This window comes from Xyrauchen texanus, chromosome 18, assembly GCF_025860055.1.
Source record: "Xyrauchen texanus isolate HMW12.3.18 chromosome 18, RBS_HiC_50CHRs, whole genome shotgun sequence".
Classification (NCBI taxonomy): Eukaryota; Metazoa; Chordata; class Actinopteri; order Cypriniformes; family Catostomidae; genus Xyrauchen; species Xyrauchen texanus.
The window spans coordinates 32,619,173-32,630,245 of record NC_068293.1 but is presented as its reverse complement, the minus strand read 5'-3'; positions in this window follow the sequence as shown (position 1 = coordinate 32,630,245).

The following is an 11,073-nucleotide window of genomic DNA, read 5'->3' as shown; positions in this document are numbered from 1 at the left end:
TAATATGTCGCCGTTGAGGGCACAAAGACACGGGAAGTATAAGGTGTCTTCCTTGAATGAGTAAACTCGTCATGGAGATCATCAAAGAAGGGGAGAGACTGACTTTGAGTTCCCTCTTTCCGGCCACCAGACAGAAATCTATCATCTAATTTTGTTTGTTTGGGGGTCTCTTGTTCATGCGGCCAGTCTAACAATAGTCTGGGCACTGCACGAGTTACTACCTCAAGCAATTCCTTAACTGCTTTATTATTATGCAAGGAATGCACAGAGATTGGCAACTCAAATTCCGCAATCGCAAGAGACTCATCATCCCTCTAATGAACTGAAGAGGCACCAATAGGGATAAACCCATCTCTCACTCCTTAGCCAGATCCATACGTGAGCCCCACGACGAAATGGTGGGGGCTGGCTCTTGGCAATAAGCGAGACCATTGCACAGCATCTTCACTGTGAGCAGCTCACAATGCTCACACCTGCCTCGCTCTAATGAAAGAACAGCATGCTCTTCCCCCAAACAAACAAAACAAAACTGGTGATTCAGCCATATGGTGTAAACAGGGAAAACACACACCGTTTGCTCTGTTTATGACTCATTTTCTCTTTGTCTTTCACACTTAAGTGATAGAACAAAGAAGAAAAATATTTCTGTACACTGCCTGACAAATCTAATTCCTAACAGAGGATAATACAGAGTTTGAGAGGCTTAAGAATCACCACACATCACAGAGAGGTAGACCAAAGTCCTGACTATGCACCTGTGGCACATCTATTTATAGCCCTGCTACTGGTGCATTCTGATGATGTCACCAACAGACGCTATAAATTCTAGTCAATGTTTTTGACGTGTTGCACACATATTCAAAGCTGGTCACTCCTAAAAGACGTTCCCAAAGAGCTGAATCAGCGCAGCATTAAGTGCAGCTTTTGATAAGGGAACATGGTCATGCTGTTGGGCAGCAAATCTTATTTGATGAAGGTGATTAACAAACATGGACTTTTTGGTGAAGCTATTTTAACAAGGTAATTTTGCTGGTTAAGTTAGTTCATTACACATCATAGCAGTCTGGTCTCATGGACAGTCCATAACTGTGGTAACATCTGTGAAAAACTCAATTACATACCTTATTAAATGTTTGGCTGCAGTTTCCCTGTGAAATGTCAAGTGGGGGGCACCAAAAGAGAGAGAAATGTTCAGACAAGTTTTTTAAGGTGATTATTAGATGTTTTAAAGAGCCAAAAGTACCTCCCTAACTTAACATTTTAACCTAAGCCTAACCAATAGTGATCTAAAATCAGATTAGAGGTAGATTCAAAATAAACATCATTAACCTTAACCAGTGTGTAAATCTAATTGATAGTGTCCTTAAAAATTGAGAAATTAAAATAAAAATTTCTGAAGCAACCACATCATCTTGTGTCACGTCTATAACACTCTCATGTCACATGCCAGAATGACTTGTCTCAAAACGCATACTTCAGAGTCCAAAGTCCAACACTCTATCAGGTGAGGTAGTGTGGAAGCTAATCACATTGTAATTTGTGTGTACATTTAGGTGAGTCTGTATAATACAAGCGTTCATATGTATAGTTCTTCAAATGATGCGTGTGGCAGGGTGGAGGGCGGGGCCGGGTCTTAATTCTACACACCCGGTCCCTTATCATGCTAATCAAGCCTCCGAGAGGTATAAAGGCCGACTGCGGAGGATTGTGCGGGAGAGAGAGATAGTTTATGGACATGTCCGTCATGTGTGTTTGTGTCTTTTTAAGTTTATCATTAAAACTATTATTTATATTGCCAAGCCGGTTCTCGCCTCCTCCATTCCATCAACTGCGTTACACTCGTGCCGAAATCCGGGAAGGAGGAGGGATATGCCATAGTGGAGTTCTCGCCACTACCGCCTACCCTAACGGAGCAGCCGGAGCAGACCGCTTCCAGACGGCCGCCGACCGCGAGGGGAGAAGGGGCTCGCTGCCGACCGCCTGGAGCGGGAGAACCGCTGCCAGGGGCGGGGGAGACCCCTTCTGTTCCCCAAGAACGTGGCGGGTCATTCCATTCGCCAGGGACTGGAGGACTGCCTCCGATCTGCCCGGGAGGCGCAGCTGTCATCCATTAGAGGGTGGAGGAGTTGCTGAGGTACAAGCTACAGTGTTTCGGAGAACTGGCGAGTAAGTGGTTTTTTCATCTCTCTCTCTCACTGCCGCTCCGCATTGGCCTTTTCCTTCTCGTTTAAATTTTACATTGTTTTTTGGGGGGTACTACACTGTTACAGGAAGTACCCCCCCATTTTAATTATTTCTGTTTCCCTCCCCTTGTCCCCTCCCTCATCCAGGTGGAAGGGGATGACCTGCCGTGAGATGGGGCTTCGGGCACGCCCTCCCCCAGGGAAAGAGGGAGGGGGGTGTACGTCATGCCGGGGGCTCCCCTGCCTGAGAGAACGAGGGAGGAATGTGGTAGGGCGGAGGTCGGGGCCGTGTTAGTTGAATCTACACACCCGGTCCCTTATCAGGCTAATCAAGTTTCCGAGAGGGATAAAGGCCGACTGCAGAGGATTGTGGGGTAGAAAGAGATGTCCGTCATGTGTGTTTGTGTCTTTTTAAGTTTATCATTAAAACTATTATTTATATTGCCAAGCCGGTTCTCGCCTCCTCCTTTCCATCAACTGCGTTACAATGCGTTATAGTAAAAGTGTTTCAATATCATAATAGTGCAAAAAAAAAAAAAAAAGTGTTTATAAAGTCATAATCAGTCATTATTGTCATAATTTTTGTGAAAATGAATAAAAGCAGCAGAGTAGGCAGGGTACTGGCTGAGTTAGATGCGCCACTCCTCTGGTGCCCTGGCTCGAATTAAATGCGTCACCAGGAATGACAGCATGTGTTGTGGCCAACAGGCCTTCCATCAAATGCCACGGCCTTGGGAACCCAAGGAGGAGAGCACGTGTGTCGTACCCTGCCCACATCCTGGACCATCTCATGAACACTCCCCCTTCCTACACAGAGCCTCATTTCACCGCGATGGTGCCAGATCCACCTTTATATTGACCATTTTTCTCTTTAAACTTTAATTCCCCTTTTTGGACATTTTATGTTGGTTAATATTTTAAAATAAACAATGAGAATATTTTTTTCCTTCACATTTTGTGTCAATTCATTTAATGCAGATTTGTTTGTCCTAAATTATTTAATGTTTTTCATTTTTAAGAACATTATGTCATTTGATAGTTCAAGGCTTATTTCATAGAGTAAATTTAAAAATAGTTTGGGGACACCAGCTCACCAGTATCACATGCTAAGAACCAACATATGCCAGCTATGCCAGTCTTATCAGTGGGCACAAAACTTCAGAACTTCATGTTCTCTTTTCAGCAACACTTAAAACCCAGCATACCATTGTGACCTGAAGTGCAGCCAAAGCTAAGTGGACCAACCCAGCAATTAAGATCTACCCTCAGTAGGCTTTTGCCTGCAGTCATAAAGTCTATATTCATCCCTTTAGAGTGCTACAGTCCTTCATACATGCTTGGCCTGAAAAGTTTTAAATATGGGCAACCTTGTTTCTGTATTCATGCAGAGGAGAAGAGACCTTTGGTGATCCCTCAGAGGCCCCTGATTCTATACAACAGGGACCTTTTTCTGTATCCCAGTTTGACATTAATACAATGGAAAATGCAGAGCACTTTATCATTCATGTCAAACACCATTTATGACCTACACAGTTCCTCATTGCTCATTAGCATGTAAATGATTTCACATTTCCTGTTCAACATCCTTCATTTTAATTTTTGTCTTGCACCTATTGTCATTTTATTTCTTTTTAAAGACACTTTGTACATTTCAGGTGATAAGCAATGTAGGTGGATAATTTAAATGAAATCAAAGTCATAGAAGGACAGCTAAATGCATGATTTTACAGAATTTATTAAAGGGATTGTTCACCCAAAAAAATGCATTCTCTCATTATTTACTCACTCTCATGCCATCCAGATGTGTCTGGATTCGACATTTGCTGCTGAACACTAACTGAGATTTTTAGAAGAATATCACAATGCAAGTGAATGAGTACCAACATTTTGAAGCACCAAAAGCACATAAAGCCATAATGAAATTAATCCATAAAACAGTGGTTAAATTTATATCTTTAGAAGTGATATGATAGGTGTGGGTGAGAAACAGATAAATTTTTTAATTTTCCCAGTAAACAAAAGAAGAAGAATGTGAAAGTGGAGATTGATAGTAAAAAGGACTTAAATATTGATCTATTTCTCACCTACACCTATAATATCGCTTCTGAAGACATGGATTTAACCATTGTCATCATACTGATTACTTTTATGATGCATTTCTGTGCTTTTGAAGCTTCAAGATTTTGCTACCCATCCACTTGCATTGTGAGGACAAACAGAGTTGTGATATTCCTCTAAAAGTTGTGTTTCTTTTCAGCAGAAGAAAGACATATACATCTGGGATGGCATGGTTGAGTAAATGATGAGAGAAATTTCATTTTTGGATGAACAATTCCTTTAACACATGTAGAATATTCTATAATATAAATATAAAATTAATAATATATATTATTAAAGTTATATTATTATTATTATTATATTAATCCCACAATTTAAACTATGAATAAACATCCTGGTTACTTTCGTAACCTCCGTCCCCTGATGGAGGGAACGAGACGTTGTGTCAATGTAGTGACACTAGGGGTCGCCCTTGGGAGACCCAAACACCTCTGATCTTTGAGAAAAGGCCAATAGGAATTGGCAAGTGGAATTTACATACCACTCCCCAGGACTTACGGGTATAAAAGGAGCTGGCTCGCAACCACTCATTCAGGTTTTGAGCTGAGGAGCCGAGATAGGGTCCCAGCCATTTCAGCGGGTAGTTCAGTGTTGTGGCAGTAGGGACACAAAGTCTTGTTCCCTCCATCAGGGAATGGAGGTTACGAAAGTAACCAGGACGTTCCCTATCTGTCACTCACTCTATGTTATGTCGATGTAGTGACACGAGGGGTACCTATACGAAACGCCACAACTAGCTGAACTCTATTACTTGGACTGGTGGATGCGGTGCGAGATGGAAAAACAATTGCATACCTCGTAGCAAGCGCACCCAGCCATCACATATCCTCCCCCAATGTTTACCAACAGGGAAAACATCTCACAGAATATACATCACACAGGGTTACATACAGGCAACCAGCACATGTGGAGCACTTACCCCAGTACAGGGCCTATTTAGCACATGTACTGGGCTGGTATCAAGTTTCTCAGTGAACTCGCATGTCACAGGGCTAAGGTTCCACAATCTTGTGAACGGCTGTTAGGTAAAAAGCACACGTCTCCCCCTTCAGAAGGGGAAAGAAGCTATACACAAGCGGTAGCTGTCCCGCAAACTTACCAGTTTGTACCTGACAACACACGGGCCATACTCCTTGCAGAGGACGTAGACCAAAGGGGGTGGGCGGCACACCCTGGGCGTGATATGCCAAAGTGATGGGGTCAATGACCCTGTGGCGATCCACTGTTTGGAGACAGTACTACCTTTCTGTGTACTACCCCTGTTCTAGATGTAAAGCATAGGCTCAATATAGAAAACTACTCAAAAGTTTGATCGAGGACATCTATCTTTTTTCAGATAAACATCAAGACTGTTTTATAGCCCAGCCCTATTGATAACATTACATTAATCTCTTACAGCAGAACAATAATCTCAGTGATAGATAGTTAAATTACAGGCTACATTATAGACACACAGAATCTAGTTTAGCAGAAATATGAAATTTACCTCAATATGTTTCTTCAAATTAGAGGCATTATTAATGCTGATATCTGGCTTTAGCAAGTTAAACTCACATGACACAATCAAGCAATTGTCCTTTTTCACTGCGAAGGCCCTTTCAGGTGTGGACGGTTATGTTCAGCTCTAAACTGTGCTTGAGGCTTTCTGTACAGTTGGCACCAGATCTGCAGCTGAAATTCAAGTTTTTAAGTGTGATTTAATTTGACAGGAGTCACAAGACTCTCCCTAGCCAATCATGTTGACAGATAAAAATAAAATCGGGACAGGGAAGTAGCGAACAAAGATGGTGGGAAAATAGCACACTAAAAGTAAAGTTACAGCACTTAAAATGTACTCAAGAAAAAGTAAATGTAAACAACTTTTAACTACTTAAAAAAAGCTACATTCTTGGGAAAAAGTAGTTAATTACAGTAACATGAGTATTCATTACTTTACACCACTGTATATATTATGTCATTATATCTTCCCATTAAATCTCCTGAGATTTAAAATATGAATATTGATTGCATTTTTCAGAAAACATTGATTGTGAAAACATGATTAATTCACTGAAAATACTGTTTATAAGACATCCTGATGGAAGCCGTTTTTGCCTTATGAGCATATTATATAAAGCTACATAAAAGATAAATCACAAAGTAGATCTTTTAATATATCAATTGTTTCTCCTAGACAGGATTTAGATGGATTATATGCATTAAATGGAGTGCAAATTAAGACTTTTGCTTAAATCCCCTAATTATCTGAGAAGGATACTCCAGTAATATCATGTGTCACCTCTAGAGTTTCAAAATACGGTAACACTTTAGAATAATGGTCCGTAGTTAACAAGTAGCTATGCAGGAAGTAACAGGTAGTACTGCATTAACACCGAACTTAATACTATTAACTAATATGGAAGCAATATTAACTAAGCAGTAAGTAATAGGTAATTTAGTACAAAGGTAGTTCCTTGGTAGGTATTTGATTATTACTAAAGAAATATATCCTCATTGAGAACTACTTGTGAACTAAGAAATAATAACCAATTAATTACTAATCACAAAAGTAACATGTCTAAAAGTGAACAATTGTGGGGGTATGGTCATCATGGTCATAACATTTCAGAAGCATGTGCCTCAATTGGGTTCTTTGTGGAAACCAGTTTATGAATATTATCTCCCCCAAATACATTAGCTACAGGTTGAGATTGTGACTACTACTCTTGCCAAAGGATGGACGTATGTTCTCTGTTTATTTCAAACTTAAACATAGAATAATACTAATAATGATATATTTTTTTAAATCTTAAATAATTAGGAAGTGATGTTGACACTCTCATGATTGGATTAGTTCACTATCATGAGCTCTATTGAGTGTCAGTTCAATATATCTCAGACTCCAAAGACCTACCTTTATGTTACAGTAGCTGCCTGAGGAGGACTTCTCTTTAGGATATGAATATAAACATTGATGTTCTCTTGTCAAAAACAATTTGCATCTTTAATGAAGAAATTGGCTGCATTTATGTTGCGATAAGCGCAAAACCACATCTTCCAGATTACAGTGTTTGTTATAGTGCCTCACAGAACCTGTACAGTATGAGTCAAATATAAAATTAAATAACTTGGGTAACACTTTAGAATAATGGTCCGTAGTTAACAAGTAGCTATGCAGGAAGTAATAGGTAGTACTGCATTATTCACAAGTAGTTCTCAATGAGGATATATTACTTTAGTAATAATCAAATACCTACCAAGGAACTACCTTTGTACTAAATTACCTATTACTTACTGCTTAGTTAATATTGCTTCCATATTAGTTAATAGTATTAAGTTCGGTGTTAATGCAGTACTACCTATTACTTCCTGCGTAGCTACTTGTTAACTACGGACCATTATTCTAAAGTGTTACCCAAAATACAATACAGTAGGTCAAAGCAATGTCACAAATTATGCTCAGATTTTCCAAGATGCCAAAATCTGCAGTCAAAAGTCTGGGATTTTAATATGAACTCAAACATCTGTTCTCAAATTCTTCTAAGATAAAATTTGTTTTTAATAATTGTATAGCTTTATGTTAATTGTATGTCAACAATAGTTTAATTTGTGTTGATTTTATTTCTCACAATGAAACATCTGAGACCAAGTTAATATTAAAATGTAAAAATGTGTGTGATCTCCATTAAGTCTCCTGAGTTCTAAAAGAGCAACCCGAGCAATATTGATTTCCTTTGGGAAGTTTTTGGATTTGGTACACATTTCTGATGACAGATATTTCAATAAGAGCATGAGCAATTCTCAAAAGAGTTTTCCTCCACATTTACCACACTCTCCCCCCATGATTGATAAAATGCATCATTTCCACACTGAGCTCTTTGAAGTGCCTCCCAGGCATACTTTCCTTTAACAAAGCAGATAGAAAATTGCCTTCATTCTGACAGCAGCAGGTCCGTCTCTCAAGCAGGCTGAGGTAGCAGCACATTCAAATTAAAATCTCTTCATACTTCTGTCTACCTGTGTCAGTAGTTCAGCTTTTCTAAACTGCCAGGGTAACACATAGGCCTCAACTCTTCACTTAATTACAGGTTTTTCATATAAAATGTGAAAAAGTCTAGGCTGATGTCATTAGTATTTCAATTGCAGTTTGAAACTGTCAGCCACCTGCAATATTCACATGTTGGGTTAAGCATAGGCAAGCAGCTTCTGAAATCCACTGTGTTGGCATGCTGCTAAGCTCTAGGATCCCCCGAGAGGACAGCCAGAGATGAGGAAGCCACCAGCCTGAAAGCACTTCATCACTGGTTTATCAAAAAGGTCCTTTGAGGAGCCTTTGATTGTACACTGGATGGCCAATTAGTGCTTCTGTGTGTTTAGCAAAGGTGAACACGAAAAAAACAGCCACAATGGGCAAACAGGAAACTAAACACGATGACATAAAACTGAGAACTCGGGCAGGGAACACATACCAGGCATGACAACATTAATCATTCATCTACATTCAACGATTCACAAAGGGGAGTGAAAACAACCAGGTTAAAATACATGGACAAGGAAACACAGGAGCCAATGAACAAACAGAACTCAAAACAAGATAACAAGGCAATAAACAGAAACCAATGGGAAATTAACAAGGGCAGGTGAAAACAATGAACAGAGAACACGAGGCTAACAAGAAAACTATGGAACTACAAAAGGGACAAAATGAAAACTACGGAACTACGAAAGTGACAAAAATGACAAACAAAGGGCAAATGTGAGACAAGGCAAGGTATACATAACACAATGGTAGGTGAATAGAGAAAATACACTGGATGTAAATAATTCTGAAAAAAATAAAATGTCTTCTTGTGACAGTGGAATTATTCAGCTGTTTTCTTTCTTGAATATTTATGATAAACAGTGAAGGCCATTGAGCATTGCTCAATTCATCATTTACCAGATGTGTTAGTCTCTTGGGAAATTGCACCTTGTCACAATAAAAAAAAAAAAATTAGTTCCATGTATTTTCATTTTGGTGATTTAATGTGAGGAATATTACACAGGTACACAACTCTGATGGTAAATTCTCACCTGGGGTAAAAGAAGTTTGAAGACGTGCAAGTCACGACAGATGTTTTCTTGATCTCTGCTTGTATCACCTCGGTCTAATGGTGGACTACACTCTTGAAATGGAATACATAGTCTATCAATTAATTGCCAACATAACCCTTCACCAGCCAACTAACAAGGACAATTGTATCTATGTGAACTAACACAGTTAATCCAGGATGGACTTCAAAGACATTGGTCATTAATCTTACAGTTCATACAAAATATTTGTTTTAAAACTGACCCTTAACACTTACTTAGTTTAATAATTTTAAACCATGACTTGCACAATACTTAAGAAATATTGGCATTATATTCATGATGTTAGCCAGAGGGGAACTGGCCCCCACAGTGAGTCTGGTTTCTCCCAAGGTTATTTTTCTCCATTAACCAACATCTTACAGAGTTTTGTGTTTCTTGCCACGGTTGCCTTTGGCTTGCTTACTGGGGTTCTAAAGACAATTATTATTGAATTATTTTTAAACACAATTCACAATCATATTTTATCAAACTACACAATGATGTCTCTAAGACCATATAGATGTGACAGTTTAATTTTCTGTTAATGTATGATTTTCTGCAAAGCTGCTTTGTAAGACACTATTGTATGTGCTTCAAAATCAGATATGCACTTCAGGGAATTTTAAAGCACATAACACCAGATGTAAAATATCTAAATAGGTAAAAAGTAAAGGTTCTCAAACTGCTTAACAATATTTTTGAAGTGTCTATTTTGTAAAGTACATTAGTTGTTCTTAAGGTTATTTCATTCTGTGTTAAAATACACTGTACTTACTGTACCTCACAGAAGACAAAAAGTGTTAACAATTTATTTTGGCCTTTTCAAATGCCAGTGGTACATGAGGAATAATGGCTTGGGTAGAGCACATAATGAAATAAGCACCTCCGAGGATTGAACACAAGCTTCTGCCTCACTGAATTACAGCACATTCTCTGAAGAGAAACATAGTAGTAATTTGTATTGAAGAGGTCCTTGACGACCAAACACTTAACATCCTCTTAGTGTAATTGGATTTATCACATGAAAAATATACCAATGCACAGCAATTGACCACATTTCAATGGCACTTCAACAGCTTCAGTGACTTCATGTACAGTATACACAAACAAATATACCAAATGTGATGTGAATTTTAGAGGCAAATGTGTATGCCACCCACTTAAAAGCCATTTCAGCACCAAGGATAGCACCTTAAGTGACTTTAGAAATCTTCAGACCAGGATCCTTAAGTGGGATATAATGAATAGCCAATAAAAATTACTTTATATGAAATTCAGTTCAGATATGTGCCTGCTGCTTTTAGACTGTCTGAACAAATCAAACTGTTTGTGGTACAATAGGCAATTTGGGTCTTAAATATTTTTTGGACCCTTTTGGCTCTTTTAATGTTACGGATACACATGGAGGACAGGAAGTGATGAGGAGATAAATGTGTACACTGCAAAAACAAACAAACAAACAAACAAACAACAAACAAACAAACAAAAACTTCTTAATGAGCATTTGTGTCTTGTCACTTTAATACATGCTTAAATAATTCATAGCATTTTATGCATTTAACACATGCATACTTAAACTCTCACAGTATTTTATGCATTTTTTAACCAGGCTTTAAGGACACGTATTGCTGTTTAAAACAATAGAGATTTTATTACACATGTTCAAATTACACGTTTTCAC